The sequence below is a fragment of the Panicum virgatum genome, chromosome 1K, assembly GCF_016808335.1.
Source record: "Panicum virgatum strain AP13 chromosome 1K, P.virgatum_v5, whole genome shotgun sequence".
Taxonomy (NCBI): Eukaryota; Viridiplantae; Streptophyta; class Magnoliopsida; order Poales; family Poaceae; genus Panicum; species Panicum virgatum.
This window is the reverse complement of record NC_053136.1, coordinates 56,350,630-56,369,625: the sequence shown is the minus strand read 5'-3', so window position 1 is coordinate 56,369,625 and position 18,996 is coordinate 56,350,630.

The window sequence follows — 18,996 nt, the reverse complement described above, 5'->3', positions numbered from 1 at the left end:
TCACTGTGCACCGCGTATTACCAAGGCGCACAGTGCAGCCGCCTGTGCCGCACCCGCGCAGAGCACGTCTGCAGCATTAAATGGATACGACGGCACGTCACTTTTCCATCATGCCGCCTACGCCGCAAGCTACACAGACCGCTTAAGGTACGTGGCAGGCGTCGCCAGGCATCGTCCCGACAAGACATCGCCTGGACATGATGGACATGATGAGCGAGGGACTCCAGGAGCAGGCAAAGGAATCCAGGAGAGATTTCTCCTTTGCCTGCGACGCCATAATGTATGAGCAGTGCGTTATTTTTATACTACATCGTTGGGCCCACCTGTCGGGGACCCAACAGCCATGTACGCGCCCCCTTTGAGATATAAAAGGGAGGCGCTCGCTGTGCACGACAACTCTCTCCAGACAGACTCAAGCTCTCGCGAACTCTCTCTCTCTCTCGAGGGAAGGCAATTCAACACACAGTGGACGTAGGGTATTACGCTCCGGCGGCCCGAACCACTCTAAATCTTGCCGTGTTCATCGTGTTCCTGAGGGAGATCAAACTAGGACTAGCTAACCCCCGAGTACACACCCTTTGGGCTTGGGCGGGTGCCTTCCGCCACCCGGCTGTGGTTTGCAGCACCACGACATTTGGCGCGCCAGGTAGGGGAGCATCTAGCTGGTCGCAGTTCATCTCTTCTTCGTCCCCATGGTTTGTGTGGACGACGTGGAGATGGCGGAGGGTGTGGCGTCCTCCACGCCACACACCTCTCGTGTCCCTGCTCCAGGGGCAACTGTGCCTGTGGAGCAGCCACCGTCGGCGGCGGCGCGCGCTGCTCGCCGGCAAGAGTTAGAGCGCCCATCAAGGGCCCCCTCACAAGCTGCAAGCGGCGGAGCGCTGGCAGCGGCTAGGGAGCTGCTTCGCAACCCCCCGGCTGAAGCAGCCTCGCCAGACGCCCTGAAGCAGTGGCGGGACGACGTTGACCGTCTCCTTCACCTGGCTCAGGCCTTCCCCAGTTCTGCAAGGACTGGGCAACGACCTCCGCCCGGCAACGTGGTGGTACCTTACCGCCAGCGTCAGGGCGGTGCGTCGGCGTCCGTGCGCTCCCCTACCGCGAGGGGTGCACGAATAGAAGACCTGCGGGCGGAGCTCAACCGCCGGCGCGCGGGAGAGGATGCCCGCATCTCCGTAGTGAGGGCGCGGGAGCGCTGTCTTAACATTGAGGGCCGCAACCTCAACGCCGACTTGGACGTGGTGGCACCCAAGCCCCCGGTGAACGCCCGGATACAGCCAGGCGCACCAGTTGCTGGGGGTGGGCTGCGCTGCACTGGCGGAGCATCTCCGCGCCGTGGCATGGCCATCCAAGTTCCGCCCCCACCTGCCGGAAAAGTATGACGGTACCACTAACCCATCGGAGTTCCTGCAGGTGTACGTTACCGCCATCACAACGGCTGGTGGTAACGGCGCCGTCATGGCAAGCTACTTTCATGTAGCCTTGTCTGGGCCAGCCCGGACCTAGCTCATGAACCTCACACCTGGGACGATCCAGTCCTGGGAAGAGCTCTGTGCGAGGTTCACAGCGAACTTCGCCAGTGCATACCAGCAGCATGGTGTGGAGGCACACCTTCACGCCGTGAGGCAAAAACCCGGAGAAACGCTCCGGGCCTTCATCTCGCGCTTCACCAAGGTACGGGGTACCATTCCTCGTATCTCATATGCATCTATTATCACTGCTTTCCGCCAGGGGGTACGTGACGAGAAGATGCTCGAGAAGCTGGCGACGCACGAGGTGGAAAGCGTCACTACGCTTTTCTCCCTGGCAGACAAGTGTGCCAGGGCCACTGAGGGCTGTGCATGGCACTCAGCCCCCCAAGACGGAGACGCCATGGCTGGCGGCTCCGGTGCTACCGCTCAGGGCGGTGGCAAGAAGAAGAAGAACAAGAACCGAAATCGCGGGGAACCGCAATCTGGCGGACCAGTCGTTGCAGCAGCAGCGCCAGCGGCGGCGCCGGCTGTGGCAGCAGCGGCTGGGGGGCAGAATGCACATGGAAAACGCCCTCGCCCGCAAGGTGGAAGCGGATGTTCATGCCCAGTGCATCCCACCGCTCGCCACAGCGCCGCTGACTGCCGCGAGATCCAGAAGCTCGCGAAGCGGGTCAGTGGGCGGCGTGAGCAGTCCTCCAAAGACGGCTCACCTCCTCCCCGCCAGCGAGCCGGCAAGGAGAAGGCCTCCGACAGCGGGGCCGCGGCCGGGGAGAAGGAGCTGGGGTACCAATCCCCCGCTCGAGAGCTGAAGGGCGTCTACCACGACGACGACTCCGATTCCGACAACGGCGACCGCCACAAGAAGCTGTACGTAATGTACGGAGGAAGCTGGGAGCTTGTCTCCCGACGGGACGTGAAGACCCTTCACCGGGAGGTCCTTTCGGTGAAGGCGGGGGTCCCGAAGGCGGCGCCGCACCAGAGGTGGATGAACACCACCATCTCTTTCGGGCCATCCGACTGCCCGGAGAATATGGCCGGAGCTGGTGTACTACCTCTAGTCACCGCTCCTGTCATATCCAACGTAAGGCTCTATCACGTGCTGATTGACGGTGGGGCTGGCCTCAATGTCATCAGCTATGCAGCGTTCAAGCAGCTGCAGATCCCGGAGTCCAAGCTGACTCCCTCTCGCCCATTCTCTGGAGTGGGCCCACACCCGGTGTTCCCTCTGGGGAGCATCACATTGCCGGTTACATTCGGGACCGAGGAGAACTTCCGCACAGAGAGCGTTCTGTTCGATGTTGCGGAGGTGAACCTCCCGTTCAACGCCATCATTGGCCGACCGGCACTCTACCGCTGCATGGCCATTGCTCATTATGGGTATTTGGTCTTGAAGATGCCTTCCCCTGCAGGAGTCCTCACCGTGCGGGGCGACCGCACCGCTGCCGTCGCTGCAGTTGAGAGGCTGCATGCTCTGGCGGTAGAGGCTGCACGTTCCGAGGACGATCCATCCACCTCGCAACCCAAGGCGCCTGCAAAGGCTACCAAGGTCCAACCGTCCGATCCGGACCATGTTCCCGTGAAGACGGTGCAGATTGGAGCGGACTCCACCAGGACCACCCGCATCGCGGGGAACCTGGAGGAGAAATAGGAAGACGCGCTCATCGCTTTCCTCCGGGCAAATGTCGACGTGTTCGCTTGGGAGCCATCACAGATGCCCGGGATCCCCAGGGAAGTGATCGAGCACAATCTGAGGATCTACCCTGACGCCACGCCGGTGCGCCAGAAGCCTCGGAAGCAGTCCGTGGAGCGACAGAACTTCATCCGCGAGGAAGTCCACAAGCTCCTACACGCCGGCTTCATCGAGGAGGTCCACCACCCCGAGTGGTTGGCCAATCCGGTCGTCATCCCAAAGGCCAACGGGAAGCTTCGGATGTGCATCGACTACACCAGCCTCAACAAGGCATGTCCTAGAGACCCCTATCCTCTTCCGTGTATCGATCAGATCGTGGACTCCACCTCCGGGTGTGACCTTTTGTCTTTCCTAGATGCATACTCTGGTTTCCACCAGATTCAGATGTCTAGAGAGGATAGTAAGCATACCGCCTTTGTAACAGTAGATGGGCTTTATTGCTACATTGTCATGCCATATGGCCTAAGGAATGCCTTACCCACGTTTGTACGAGCTATGAACAAAACCTTCTGTAATCTAATTAGAGATATTGTTGAGGTTTATGTCGATGACATTGTGGTCAAGATTAAGGTAGGGTCAACACTAGTGGAGGACCTGTCCCTCGTCTTCGACCGGCTCCGCGCCACGCGCACGAAGCTGAACCCAGAGAAGTGCATCTTCGGTGTCTCAGCAGGGAAGCTGCTGGGTTTCCTGGTCTCACATCGAGGCATCGAGGCAAACCCGGCCAAGATCAAGGCGATCGAATCGATGAGGCCTCCTGGCCGCGTCAAGGACGTCCAGAAGCTTACTGGATCTCTCGCTGCTCTTAGCCACTTCATATCGAGGTTGGTTGAGAGGGCCCTTCCCTTCTTCAAGCTATTGAGGTGGTCCGGTCCATTTTCTTGGACCGAAGAGGCTGAACAGGTCTTCCAGGTGCTAAAGCAGCACCTCACCTCGCTGCCAGTATTGGTGGCTCTAGAGCCCGGTGAGCCGTTGTTTTTATATCTTGCTGCGTCTGCGGATGCAGTCAGCATGGTGCTGGTCGCCGAAAGGACGGAGCAAGCTCGCCAGGGGGACACCAGGGTCTCCCCGGCCAAAGATGGTGAGCCGGACCCCGGACACGGGGGCCGTCAGCCTCACCTCTGCCTGAAGCCCCAGACCCCGCACAAGGGGGTCCGGAGGAGCCTTGTGCCAGTGGGAACCCAGAGCCGCTGGGGGCCCAAGGACCTGATGTGGTGGATAAGGGCGAGCCGGACCCGGTAACCAGGGTCCAGACCGTCCAAAAGCCAGTTTACTACATCAGTGAAGTCCTCCACGAGGCGAAGGCCAGGTATCTTGAGACGCATAAGCTTATCTATGCAATACTTATTGCGTCCAGGAAACTGCGCCACTACTTTCAGGCACACCGAGTTATCGTAGTGACGTCTTACCCGTTAAGAGCGATCCTGCATAACTCCAACGCCACAGGCAATATCGCCAAGTGGGCGGTAGAGCTGGTCGAGTTCCAACTGGACTTCCAGCCATGCCATGCAGTCAAGAGCCAGATCCTAGCTGATTTCATAGTGGAGTGGACTCCTTCCCCAAGCAATTCTGGGTGTCCGGTCGTCAACGCTGGACCCCCGGAGCCGGAAATCAGGGCGCCAGTCTTCACCGAGCCCCACTGGACACTCTTCTTCGACGGGTCCGCCCGCGAAAAGTGGGCCGGAGCTGGTGCGGTCCTCATCGACGCAAACGGAGATCAGCTGAAGTACATGGTGCACCTTGAGTTCAAGGCCACCAACAACATGGCGGAGTACGAAGCTCTGATCTTTGGCCTGACGCAAGCCCTCTCATTGGGGGTCCGACAACTTCTGGTGAAGGGGGACTCCCAGCTAATCATCAAGCAGGTCCGAGGGGATTGCAACTGCAACAATCCCCAGCTCGCGGCATACCTTATACACGTGAGGAAGCTCGAGAAGGACTTCGACGCCTTGGAACTGGAACACGTTCCCCGCGAGCACAACTCAGCAGCAGATGATCTCTCTGCGAGAGCATCTACCTGGGCATCCGTGCCCGAGGGTGTCTTCGAAAGACGGCTGCTGAGACCTACCGCCTATCCTGCCGAGCTGGGTGAAGGGGATCAAGCTAGCACCTCGAAGCCAGCGGTCCCGGCAGCACTCCACCTATGGTGCCCGACCTGGGTTGTGTGCTCTGTTGAGGATCCTAGTGACCTCACAGAGCCACCCCCGCCTACTCAGGGAGCTCCCAATGCATGGATCTCCGAGATCCGGGACTACCTGAAAGATAACATCCTCCCTGATGACGATGTGTCCGCTGAGCGCATAGTCCGATTGGCTAAACGCTACGCGGTGGTAGAAGGGGATCTCTACCGCCGTGGCGCCAACGGTGTCCTCATGCGGTGCATTTCCCAGGGAGAGGGCCACGAGTTGCTCGCGGAGATCCATGGAGGCGAGTGCGGAAGTCATTCCTCATCTCGCACGCTTGTTGGCAAGGCCTTTCGGCATGGCTTCTATTGGCCAACAGCACTCCAGGATGCGGCTGAGCTGGTAAGGTCCTGCAAAGCATGCCAATTCCATGCAAAGCAAATACACACCCTGGCTCAAGCTCTGCAGATGATTCCGCCCTCATGGCCATTCGCTGTGTAGGGTGTGCATATCCTGGGGCCATTCCCCCGGGCTGTCGGCGGGGTACCGGTTCCTCTATGTCACCATCGACAAGTTCACCAAGTGGCCGGAGGTTACCCCTGTGGTGAATATCACTAAGAAATCAGCAGTCGCATTCCTCAGATCCATTGTGTGCAGATTTGGCGTCCCAAACCGCATCATCACGGACAACGGGGACCCAATTCAAAAGCAGACTCTTCCAAGAGTACTGTGAGGACATCGGCATCCAGCTATGCTTTGCATCCGTAGCACACCCCTGCAGCAATGGACAGGTTGAGAGAGCGAATGCAGAGATCCTCAAGGGACTCAAGACCCGCACCTACAACTGCTTGAAGAAGCATGGTGCCAAATGGGTTGACGAGCTTCCATGCGTACTATGGGGCAACCGGACCACACCCAGCCGAGCCACCGGGGAGACTCCGTTCTTCCTGGTCTACGGGGCTGAAGCATGCCTTCCCCCAGAAATTCACCTGGGCTCACCACGGGTCCAGGCCTTTGACGAATCCATGCAGGAACATCTGCGGTGCGACGACGTGGACTTCGTTGACGAGCGAAGGTGGCGAGCAGCAATCCGAAATGCACGCTACAACCAGGCGCTCCGGCGCTATCATCAATGGTTCGTGCACAGTAGGGAGCTCCGGGCTGGCGACCTCGTCCTCAGATGGATCCTGAGCCGAGCAGGGCTCCACAAACTTTCCCCCAGCTGGGAGGGGCCCTTCAGGGTTACAGAGGTATGCCGGCCCGGATGTGTTCGCCTCGCCACAGAAGATGGAGTGCCGCTGCCCAACCCATGGAACATAGAGCATCTGCGTAAGTTTTACACCTAGGCGGAGCGGGGAAATGAACTTTTCCTTTGTAATAAGATAGAGTTACCGTGCGGCCCAGAGCGGTTGGGGGCCACCCTCGTAAACCCGACCTCTGGCATCCATCGCACTGTCGGCTAACGCGCGGCTCAGAACGGTAGAGGTCCGACCTCGTAAACCCGGCCTCTGGCATCCATCGCGCAAGCCATGTACATCAAGATTGCAAAGGAAAGATTTTCTCCTAGTTCTGTCTTTGTGTCAAGTTAATTTTCGCATTTCGATTCTCGAAGTTTTCACCTTTCTAACCCCCGCAGGGACCTCAACTCTTGTTGCTACAACTAAGATCTGCATTGAGCTGCTGGATTACCGTACAGATCCGGACCCTCTTGCTGCTGGAGAGGAGTCCAGACCCCTAGGGACCTACTCTGGAGAGCGAGTGCTTGTTTCCTGGGGTGGTCCGGAGCCCTGTGTAGCCGCTTAGCTGGTTCCGTACCCAAAAGCCTACACACTCCACCACCCTGTAACGAGTACTCTAGTACCTGGAGCCGGGTAATTAAGGTCCCAGACCCCGTTCCAGCTCAAGAGTTGGTTTCCTAAGTCCAACACGGCATGTCCAGTCCTATATCTCAAAGGATCGAGTACAACAAAGTGACCTTGCCCACTGCTGCGAAAGGCCTGGGACGATGAAGCCAGGTCCGGAAAGATCGTGCTGTTTCCTGGAGTGGTCCGGAGCCCTGTGTAGCTCCTTAGCCTGGTCCCGTACCCTAAGCCTACGCACTCCACCACTCTGTAACAAGCACTGAGCAACCGGGACCTGCGCATCTAGAGCCCCGGACCTTGTACCAGCCTGGCACTAGTCAGAGATGAGTCCCGCGGGCCTGCTACTAAGCTGTAAATTTGAAGTTGTACACAGGTTAAGTCCTGACTGGTGGTAGCCAGTCTCAAACCATGGAGCCTACCTACCAGGGGGTCCTAGCATCCGCTTCAAAGCCTTCATGCAGATCAAGGTCTAGTCTCAATGGTAGACAGACTCAAAACAACTGAGTCTATCTCCCAGGGGGCCCGGAGCATCCGCCTTGTCCCACACATCATGAATGGATTCTGCATGCGTCAAACAGCTAAGTTGCAGTATCATTGCTACTGTATAAGTAAATTTGATTCTTCTCCCTGTAGTTCTGTATGCTACACAGGGAACAAGGCGCTTGCTCGTCTTACAAACTATGCAGCCCTATGCCCAAGGAGGTCCGGAGTATCTTCTACGGCTCACGTGGCAGACAGGTCCAATCAACTGAACCTATACCGCAAATCAGCAACTAACAAACAGCTAAGTTGAAGTTTCTTCTATTTCAGAAAATTTCAGCTAGTACAATGTTTGTTACATAGTGCAAAAGGAAAAAGATACAATGCCCAGCTTAAGGGTCTGCAGGCTCCCGCTTGAAGTAGGCGGCAATGAAGTCGACGACTTCCCGCATGCTGTCCCGAGCGGCGGCCTCCGTCTCCGCTACAGGGCCATCGACCACGGGCGCCAGCGAGATGGCAGGGTCGTGGCTCCGGAGGCAGGTCAGGATGTGCTCCGCCACCATCTGGATCAGCTTGCGGCCCTCGGCTTCGAGCTGCCCAGCAAGGACCGGCCCCAGGCGCTGGAGCCTATCCGAAGCAGAATTCAGCACTGGGAGGGCGTCAGCTACCGAAGCTGGCGGCCCCGCCACCTGGATTGGGCTCAGTCCAAGTGGCACCAGTGCCAGGCTCTCTTCGGTCGCCCAGTCAGCAATCCGCTGGGCCTCCATGCGCTGGTCCTCCTGGTGCTTTCGGACCGCCTCCCGGACCGCCTCTTGCACCCGGGTGTCCAGAGCCGCCTTGGCCACCTCCACCTCGCGGGACCTCTCCTCGAGCTTGGCCTCCTTCCGCTCCGCCGACTCCTTCAGCTTCTTGAGCGAGTCTAGCTGGCGGCCAAGTTCCTTCTCTATGCCGGTGACGTGGGCCTCCCGTGCATAGAGGGACTTCCGGGCCTCCTCCAGCTCCGTCTCGGCATCAGTCAGCTTGCCTGCTCTCTCATGCAGTTGCTCGCGCAATCCCTGCAGAGTAGCAGAGAAGACGTCGAGCTCCTGCCTCCGGACCTCGAGGTCCTCGCTGCAAGTCTCCAGCTCGGACTGCTAAGCCGCGAGGCGAGCCTCGAGGTCGGACCGCTAAGCCGCGAAGCCAACAACCTCCAGGGTGAAATCTTGCTCCCGCTGCGCCAGGGATTTCTCTCGGTTCGACAATGCGAACTCCCGGTCAAACACCTTCTTAAGGTTGGCTCGGTAGGCCTCTTGGTCCGCCTTGAGCTTCGACCGAGTTTCTGCAGCGCGGGAGGCTTCAGCCTTCGTGTGCGCTTCCAGGCGGGTGTGCCAGTCGGAGAGGCGCTGGCGCTCACTCTCCAGAGCAGACCACTCCTGCCGGAAGGCCGCCTCGGCGGAGGAGGTTGCCTCCTCGATCGACCGCCGGACCTGAAACAACACCTGGGGGAGGGGAGTCGCATCCTCCTCCGGGAGTTGGAGCTGCAGGAGCCGCCTGCCAAAGACCACCTCCAACTCCTCCTCTGCAACAGGACCGGAGCTGGAGGTGGGGGCTTCCGCTGCAGCACTTGTCTCCGGCGCCAACGCTGCCGCCGCGTCGGGTGCGGCTGTGTCCAGCTCCGGCGCCTCCGCTGCCGCCGAGTCGGGTGCGGCTGTGCCCAGCTCCGGCGCCTCCGCCGCCGCCGCGTCGGGTGCGGCTGTGCCCAGCTCCGGCGCCTCCGCCGCCGCCGCGTCGGGTGCGGCTGTGCCCAGCTCCAGCGCCTCCGCTGCCGCAGCGTCGGGGGTAGCGGTGCCCAGAGCCGGCATCTCAGCCGCCGCGGCATCGGGTGCGGATGCCCCCAGTGCCTGCGCCTCGGCCATCGCTGCGTCGGGTGCCGGCGCCTCCGCCGCCGCTGCGACGGCTGCCTCCGCCATAGGTGCCCCCGCCGCCGCAACGTTGTGCGCTGCTGAGTCTAGAAATGACACGCCTGTCAGCATCACGTCGTGCACCACTAGGCTGGCATAGGTCGCTATACCTGATGATCCCGAACCCGCTGTCGCTGTTGCTGTCGACGCCGAAGCCGCCTGGGTACCAGCCGACGAACCAGCGATGGTGGAAGAACCGCCGGGGCGACGACCCCTGGCAACAAAATGGAGAAACCTTTAGCAAGAAGCGGGGCACCTCGCGCAGGGGAAGAGAGCAGGATAACACTAACCCAGAAGTACCGGGTACCCAGCGTCCTCGGAGGCCCGGCCTCTTCTCCTGCAGCTGCTGCTGTTGCAGCTGCTGCCCCTGCAGCTGCGATGCAGGCGCAACCCGGGCTTGCTCCTGCTACTGCTGTCCCCGTGGTTGCGGCACGGGCGCGACCCGGGGTTGCACCTGTTGCTGCTGTTGCCGCTCTCGCGCCCGCTGCAGCTGCTCCTGCGGCTGCTGCTGCTGCTGCTGTTGCTGCCGACGGGAGGAATTCCTCGGCGGCGATGGTGGTGGTGTAGTCACCCCAGAGGACCCACGAGGGCAGGCAGCCCGGGAGCTACCCTGGCCCGCGCCCTCAGAGGTCCTCTGGCGCTTCGCGGCGGACTCCGAGACCAGGGTCCCGTCGCCCCTGAGTAGCCTGCGCCGGCCTGCATCTCCCGACGATGCACCGGAGCTACTCTGTGCCCGGCTGGAACCGGCTGCGGCCGCGCTGCTGGCCGCGGCCTGCTTTCCCTTCGTGGTGGCGCCGGACCCCGCAGCGCTTAGTGTAGCTTGATCCCCGGACGCGCCAGGGATCTAGAGCCCACGGTTCGGGTCGCCTCCGGTCTGGCATGGGGCCAGTCCCCCGTCGTCTAGAGTTGGCAGGGTAGCCAGCACCGCCACCCTCGCGGGGTCCTCGCAGAGGGGGACTATGCACTGAGGGAGGATTAGGTTCTCCGGGATGAAGGCATCTCCCGTCACGTTCCGCACCAGAACCTCCAAGGCCTCCTGGGTCAGGTCGCTCCCCTCTCCGCGGTGGGTCCTGCTGCAGTCGTTGAGGCTAGTGAAGCTCCAAGCAGGGTGCGGCCGCTGCTTCAGGGGGGCGATCCGGTGCTTCACGAAGTCTCTGAGCACGTGCCACGAGGTGAGGCCGCTCTCCGCCAGCGACCTGATCTTGTCCAGCACGGAGTCGAACTCCGGCTGCAGGGACGGCTTGGCCCTCCAGGTTGCGCGGTCGGAGGCGGGCCCCTCGGTCGGCTGGGCGAGGCGCTCGTTGGCTTCGGTGGTGGCGATCACCCAATCCCTGCGCCACTCCTCCCACTTTCCGCCGGCAAGGCCGGGAATGTAAGGAGTCGGCAGGTCACTCCTTATCTGGAAGTAGTACCCCCCCACTTCGTCCCTGCTCCTTCCGGACCTCACCAGAATGAAGAAGTAGCGGAAGAGGATGACGCAGGGCCGCACTCCCACGAACATCTCGCATAAGTGCACGAAGATGGACGTCAGGAGGAGGGAGTGGGGCGTCAGATGCTGAAGTTGGAGGCCGAAGTCTTCCAGCAGCAGCAGCAGGAACGAAGAAATCGCCAGTCCCACTCCGGTGGAGATGTGCGAGGTGAATAGCACGAACTCCCCGGTGCGGAGGTTGCCAAGGGGAACCGAGCCTACTCGCACCCCCCAGCCGGTCTCCTGAGCACTCCACCCAAGCAGGCGGCGCACTGTGTTTAACTCTCCCTCGGTCTGGAAGCGGCGGGGATGAACAAGGGATGCCATCCCTCGGTGGAGTGAGGAGCAGCCTGCGTAGGGGAGAGAAGGGCAAGGAAAGCTCGAAGGCAAAAGGGCGCAAAGGCCGGAAGTAAGAAGACGAATGTGGGAAAGTGACCACGGAATGCGGTTCGCCCCATTATAAAGCCTGACTCAACCGGCGCGCCCCGGAACCGTCGCCGGAACCCAAGCGACGTCCGCGCCTGGTGTTAACCGCCCAGTCCATGACATGGGGGCCCAGGCCCACCTGTCGGGGTGAGCGGGTAACCAACAAGGGTGCAAAAAGACAGGATCTGAACCGTCGCCCGCGTGCGCGGAGCAAGGCGGAAGCTGAGCTGACGTGCGCGCATTAATCGCTGGCGTGGCCGAGCTTTTCGGGAACTGCGCCGGTGGTAAATATTCCGTTTACCCCGGCCGCAACAATACCGAGCATCGCGCGCGTGACTAGGTGAACCACTGTGCGTGGGGCCCATGGTCAGTAAGCCGTCGCGATGTGATGAGGCAGCAAACAACCCGATGGATGGTCAAAGCCGGTCAAGACCCCTGCAGTAAGAAGCTTCAAGCTATACGAAGCCAAATCACAGTAGTGGCCCCACCTGTGGGTTCGAACCTCCCCCAAGGTGTGCCCGGGGGCCACTGTCGGTACCCTATAGCAGGGATACCCACTCTTAGTGCAGCAAGGCAGGACCCGTGTAGTTATCCGTAACTGCGCAGAAAAGACGGAGTAGTCAGGCCCCACAGGTCAGGCTCTTCCCTCACCAGGCCAACGGCCCCGGACCCGTTCCCCGCCTGGGGATGGGTCCGGAGACGCCACGTGACTCTAAGGAAGGGAAGCTCCATGTCGACAGCCGAGGCCTCGGACCCCCCGTGGGGGTCCGGGACCTCCTGCGTCCATCCGGACCTCCCGCACTGCGTGGGGGTCCGGAGCCGCCACGTGGCCCGGAGGCACGGGCTCGAGCGCGAGCCTTCCGCTGGAAGACTCGTGCGCCCACTGCATTTAATGCAGTTGGACAAGGCGTGCTCTGCCGATGCGGCGCGCGAGACAGCCTTTGTCAGGCCTCACTGTGCACCGCGTATTACCAAGGTGCACAGTGCAGCCGTCTGTGCCGCACCCGCGCAGAGCCCGTCTTCAGCATTAAATGGATACGACGGCACGACACTTTTCCATCATGCCGCATATGCCGCAAGCTACACAGACCGCTTAAGCTACGTGGCAGGCGTCGCCAGGCATCGTCCCGACAAGACATCGCCTGGACATGATGGACATGGTGAGCGAGGGACTCCAGGAGCAGGCAAAGGAATCCAGGAGAGAGATCTCCTTTGCCTGCGACGCCATAATGTATGAGCAGTGCGTTATTTTTATACTACATCGTTGGGTCCACCTGTCGGGGACCCAACAGCCATGTACGCGCCCCCTTTGAGATATAAAAGGGAGGCGCTCACTGTGCACGACAACTCTCTCCAGACAGACTCAAGCTCTCGCGAACTCTCTCTCTCTCGAGGGAAGGCAATTCAACACACAGTGGACGTAGGGTATTACGCTCCGGCAGCCCGAACCACTCTAAATCTTGTCGTGTTCATCGTGTTCCTGAGGGAGATCGAACTAGGACTAGCTAACCCCCGAGTACACACCCTTTGGGCTTGGGCGGGTGCCTTCCACCACCCGGCTGTGGTTTGCAGCACCACGACACTCGCACAGCAGACGGAGCACATCGGAGGTCCGTCGGGTAAATTCCCGATAAAACCACTTAAACCTGGATCGAACAAAGCAGCATAACTCACGCGAAGGCGAGTCCAGAGATTACAACACCTCACAATATATTACACCATAAAGTTTAACATAAGAGTAGAATTACAACTAAGTTCCAAATTTAACCAAGTACTTTTCAAAGCCAACATATAAGAAGTTCACCAGAGTTCTTTATTTTAGCGGAAAGTAAACACGAGAACTAACGACGAAAGGGGTGTCACGATGAAGCCCATTTCATGACATCACTCGTTCTTGTCATCGGTGGCCGGGGACGTATCCCACTCCACGGACCAACCAGGCGGGAGAGTGCAAGGCCAGGTCAAACCAGCAACCATATCCTCAAAGGTTTCACCTGAAACAAAATATAGCCACAAGCAAGGCTGAGTACACTAATACTCAGCAAGGCTTACCCGACTGAGGGTATACTTAGCCCTTTATCTAGACATGCAAGGCTTTTGGATTAAGGGGTTTGTTTTGCCGAAAAGCAGTAAGGACTAGATCCTTAATTGCAGGTTATAGTTTTCATGTTCTAGTTCAATTAACCATTCTATGTGAGCATCTATCCAATAGCATACATGGTGAAAACAATTATCTTTTATCATCCAATCAACCATATTCAACATCCTTATCTTTCACTTCTTACTCTATGTGGCAGAAGAGTTAAGCAGTACCATTATCCGTGAGAGGCGGACGATTCGAATCGAATTTGTTAACCTGGCCAGGCAGACCTAAACACACGTCACGTGGTTACTCCCAGAGTCACACGTGCAACATTTCCCCTTTCTTTCCGGGTTGTGGATCAGGGTCACCGTCCTCGACTACAGAGTACGACGACTCTGCACCCGCATGTGCACGCATGAGAAACGACGTTCAAAGAAGGTGAAAGTAAAGTCCACTTGCCGGTCCAATCAGGTACTTATGCTTACCGATTACCATATTTCTCGGCATGTGGTTAGTACGTTCAAACGCTTAACCACCACTACCACACACTGCGGCCTTATCAAATTTTACTAAACAGACGGGGCATCACAAGTATCACAGCCCCGCCCGTAGACCTTATAGTTGCAGCAGGTAGTAAACATACAACTCCTATAATGCTCGCGAGTGACATGAAATCACTCGACTTCTACCGAAACATTAGCATAGCCAACTAGCGACCTACACATACTAGTGTTCAAGCATAGGTACCTAGGATCATGCAACTAAGGTTCCAATCAACTCCTGTAACTTAAATGCACAAGTAGATAGGAACAATAATAAGTTGCATAAATTTAAAATAGTAGGACATGCTCCGGGGCTTGCCTTCCTGGGCGTAACTAGTTCTGGGCTCTTCCGAAATCGGGTTCGGGTCTTCAGTAGCTTCAGTTAGATTCACTTGAGCTTCACGCTGCTCACTCTCGGACTCGGGCACCAGCTCGTACATTCCGTCAGCGAGAGTGGTAGTATCTATATGAAATGCACATGGGTGAGTTGTGGTAATGATAATAATTTATAACTTGCTTCACTATAAAGTTGTAATTCAAACAAAACCCGAAGTTAAAAAGTGAAACACTTTCATTCATATTTTACTGGGCAATCGTTTATAGAGTAGGAAAATAATATTAGTTAGTTCATAAAGTCAAGGTGGGGTTTTCATCACAGACCAAAAAAAACCCAAAAGTTGTTTCCTTTAACAACACTAACGATAACATGCTAGAATCAAGATGAATTTACACAAAATAAACCACAACACTTTTGGATCTAAAATTTTTACAGAGGAGTCTAAACATAAAGCTAAACACACTTTAAATTTATCAGAATTTTTCTAGACATATAACATGAGTAATAAAATTGACAAATGCCACTCACATAGAACAAGACTAAATTGTACAGAGAGTTACAAAGTGTTTTTGGATCTCAAAACTTGTATGCTATCTTAAATTATGAAGTCTGAGCCATGGTAAAATTTTCATATTTTTCCAGTTATAACAACTATTTATAACAATTTAGCACCATTTTTAAATATTAAATCACAGAGCTATCTACACAAAACTAAAATTAATGAAACTTGGACAGTGGTGTTAATCTAGTATTTTAAGCACACATAAAAAGTTTCATACACATATCTATAACAGAACATCCAGAGATAAAAAGTAAGCTACTCTACTAGATCTAGCCAAAACTAGGGTTTCCTCTAGTTATAGATGTTAACTGGTGCTTAGATTTTTACACAACACTAGTCATGGCATGTATTAGCTACCAACCAAAAATCACCTATAGATGCTAAGTAGAACTCCTAGAATAATTATAGCCTAGGTAATCTAATCTTTTTCCTAGATTAAAATATAGACAGAAAATAAATATATGCATGTAATGAAAGTTGCAGATCTTGCTGCAAGGATTCCAGAACATTTGGATTTGCATTTGTCTGATTTTTCTACGAATTTATAGGCATTTTCAAAGTTTGCTGTTTTGGGAAACAAAAGAAAAAGAAAGAACTTTTTGCGCAAAGGCCCCTGGAAGAACTTAATTCCTCGCAGAAACACCCCTGGCCGGAGTTGAAGCAGGGGAGGCGGCGGGCGGCCGGATTCCGGCGTGGGGGCTCACCGGAGGCGGGGAAGAAGTGGTGGAGAAGCTTCACGGCGTCGAGAGGAACCCAGGGGTGGGCTCGGTTAGGGCTAGGGGTGGCCGGGAGGGACTCCTCCGTGGAGCAGGAGCTCCGACGGCGGCTGTTGGTGGCGGCGGTGCGGCGGGCCTGGGCGGCAGCGAGCGGGTCGGGGAGCAACGGTGGAGGTCAGTGGTGCTTGCTGTGGGGTCGGTTGGGCGCGAGTATGGGTAGAGGAGGGAGCTCCGCGGGAGCCTAGGGGGCGGCGGCGCTAATGGCGGCAGCGTCGGCCGTTTCCGGGCAGAGGGGCAAACGGGGCTCGGCGCTCGCGCTCAGGAAGGAAGGAGAGAAGGGTGAGGACGATGTGGAGCTCGCGGGAAGGGTCTAGGCGGGTCAAGGCGAGGGGGAGGGCGAGACACGGTCGGTCGGGTCGTCACGGCGTCGCCATGGTGCCTCGGCAGCCATTCTTGGCGAGCGCGCCGTGGATTGCGACGCGTGGCGAGGCCGAGAAGCTACGGAGAGGAACCGGGGCGGAGCGGGCTGGGGCGCGGCGAGGGCGCGGCTCGTGGCTGGGGAAACGGCGCGCGGCCGGCGGCTCTGCTCGGCCGGGTGGGAACAGGGGAGGGTGAGAGAGAAGAGAGAGAGAGAAAATTAGAGGTTTGATTCAAATTCAAAATTTTCTCAAAATTTTCCATTAACACTCAAAAAAGTTTTGAATACGAAAGATGTTCCAAATTTCAAATCCTACCACTTTTGTTTCAGGCCTACTTTCATTTGGGGCCCAATTCAAAAGTTAAATTTGAATCCCGACGAATGTAGTTATTACCCGGTTCGAGCTAAATTCAAATTTTTCTTCGACTTTTGTATGAAAACTTTAAAAAAATTTAGCATGACAATTGTTCAACCTTTAAAACTCTACAAGTTTTATTTCAGGAAAATGTTCAATTAAACCACGGTTTGAAAGTTATTTTAAATCTAACACAACTAAGATTTTGAATTCCTAGTCATTTCATGTAGACTTGCATTGGGTTAAGGGTACATGATTTGGTGCTAATGACCCTGGTTTAGCTAATGAAACACCTGGGGTGTTACAGCTAGACAGCTCGCTCGATTAATACAATTATTAGCAACCAAGTTCAGTGAAGTGGTTGGTAGATATGAGGCCTTGTTTAGTTGGGAAATTTTTTTGGATTTTGGAACTGTTCATTTTTATTTGGCAATTAATATTCAATTATGGACTAATTAGGCTTAAAATATCCGTCTCGTCATTTACAGTTAAACTATGTAATTAGTTATTTTTTCAACTGCATTTAATACTCCATGCATATGTCCGAAGATTTGATGTGATTAGTACTGTAGGAAAATTAGCCTGAATGTGATAGAGGACCATGGCACTGTACATTATTATTATTGCACACGATCGATATGATGGAGCTGACCATGGTCTGATGGTTTTGCCCTCGTGCATCTGCAGGGTTCCTAGCTCCTGCTTTTTTTTTTATCAAGACGTATCTGTATTAAAAGTTAAGGAAACAGTGCATACTCGTACACGTGCAGATACACTCCAGAAGGATACAAAGGACAGTTGTTTAGCACAAAGGTCCCTAGAAAAAGATTGTGATCTCTTGGTAATCTTTAGCTGTCAGAAATATAAATAACTAGGCGTATAGCCCGCGCATTTGCGCGGCTAGTATTGAAAATTCAAAAATTTGCATGTCGTTGTATCTTTACTTAAAGGTTATACTATTTTTTTACCATACATCATCCTGTTCATTATCGTAAATTATGTCTTATTGTTGATTAAAACAATTCAACTATGATCTACCTATGATAACAATTTAATTTGTTGAGTTTTAATAATATTATGCAGATCATTATTCTTATTTTCATTTTGTTTTGATTGATTGTTGTTAGCTTTAGTTTTTATTAATAGTATATATTTGTAACTGATATATAGCTAAATGGTATTTTATATTTAATTTTTCATAATGGCATTGGTGGGTGATTTTTAATTAGGCACAGAGGTATTTTAGGCTAATTTTTATCGTAATGGCAGTGGTGTGTAATTTTTATTTTTCTATTTTTCTCCGATTAACATGGAAATTTCTAGGCCTTGAGAGCGAACGTGGAGGCTCCGTTTGTTGGCCAAATAATAAGATAATAGATTAGTGCTTGCGCTCACTCTCATCACATGAAAAAAAAGGTAACAAAGAAAATTGTATTACTCTCTTGTATGGCCATGCAATCGGCATCTTATGAGCATAGCCATTGTCTCCACATCACCATAAGGTCGAGGTGGAATTGTATCTCATTTCAACACAACATTCACAATAACTTGACAGCACTGCTTTCCAAGAGCCTCACCTCCAAGAATGTTGTTAGGATTAGTAGAAACGATTGTTCCCTTAGTCACATGCAGATTAGATCTGAAGATGGCATGAAGTATCACCACATGTCCAACCTGAAGCAAATGATGTATTTATGAGAATTAAATTGATGTATAGAACTACTAATATAACATTTAATTAAGATTTTTGTATGAGGGATGAGACAGTTAGAAGTTCCTCATGTGAATTGCAAGGGGCATCATTCCTTGTCGCGGCATTGATGGGGCAGCACTGACACTCCCGGGGCTTCTCGATCTGATTGTGCTCCACTGCTGTCGTGGCTTCATCTCGGTGGCGCAGCGCTCTCCTATATAAACATGACGCCGTCTCATATATATCGACCCATGCATCGGCCATCGCCATGGACATGGAGGATCGAGGGCCGGCCGGGCCCATCTGCGGCATGCATGACGACGTTTCAGCAGGTAAATGCTTGCTTTGCATTTAAAAAAGGACAGCATGCATAATCATGCATTTATTTGCTTTGCATTGTTTGGAGAGCAGTCACTCTCTTTATTTCTTTTTTTTCCAACGTACTCCTCTGTCCACGAAAGAATACAACTCTACAAGTCAAATAATTTCAAGTTTGATCAAAGAATTACAAATATTTATATCTTTAAATAGATCTAATGATACTTATTTTGTACCATAAATATTAGTATTATTTTGTCTAGATAAAGTTGAAATTATTTGACTCTTTGATAAGTGAGAGTTGCATTCTTTTTTGGATGGAGGGAGTACTACGTACCATCCAGTAGACAGATTTATAATTTTTTTTGAGGGGGCCAATGCTAGCTTTTTTTTAGAAACACAATACAGACGCAGACGCTCACAAACACGCACGCACACTCATTCCTATGAATACACGTACGCAACCCTACCCCTATAAGCACCTCGGAGAGATTGAGCCGGCAAATCCTCGAGA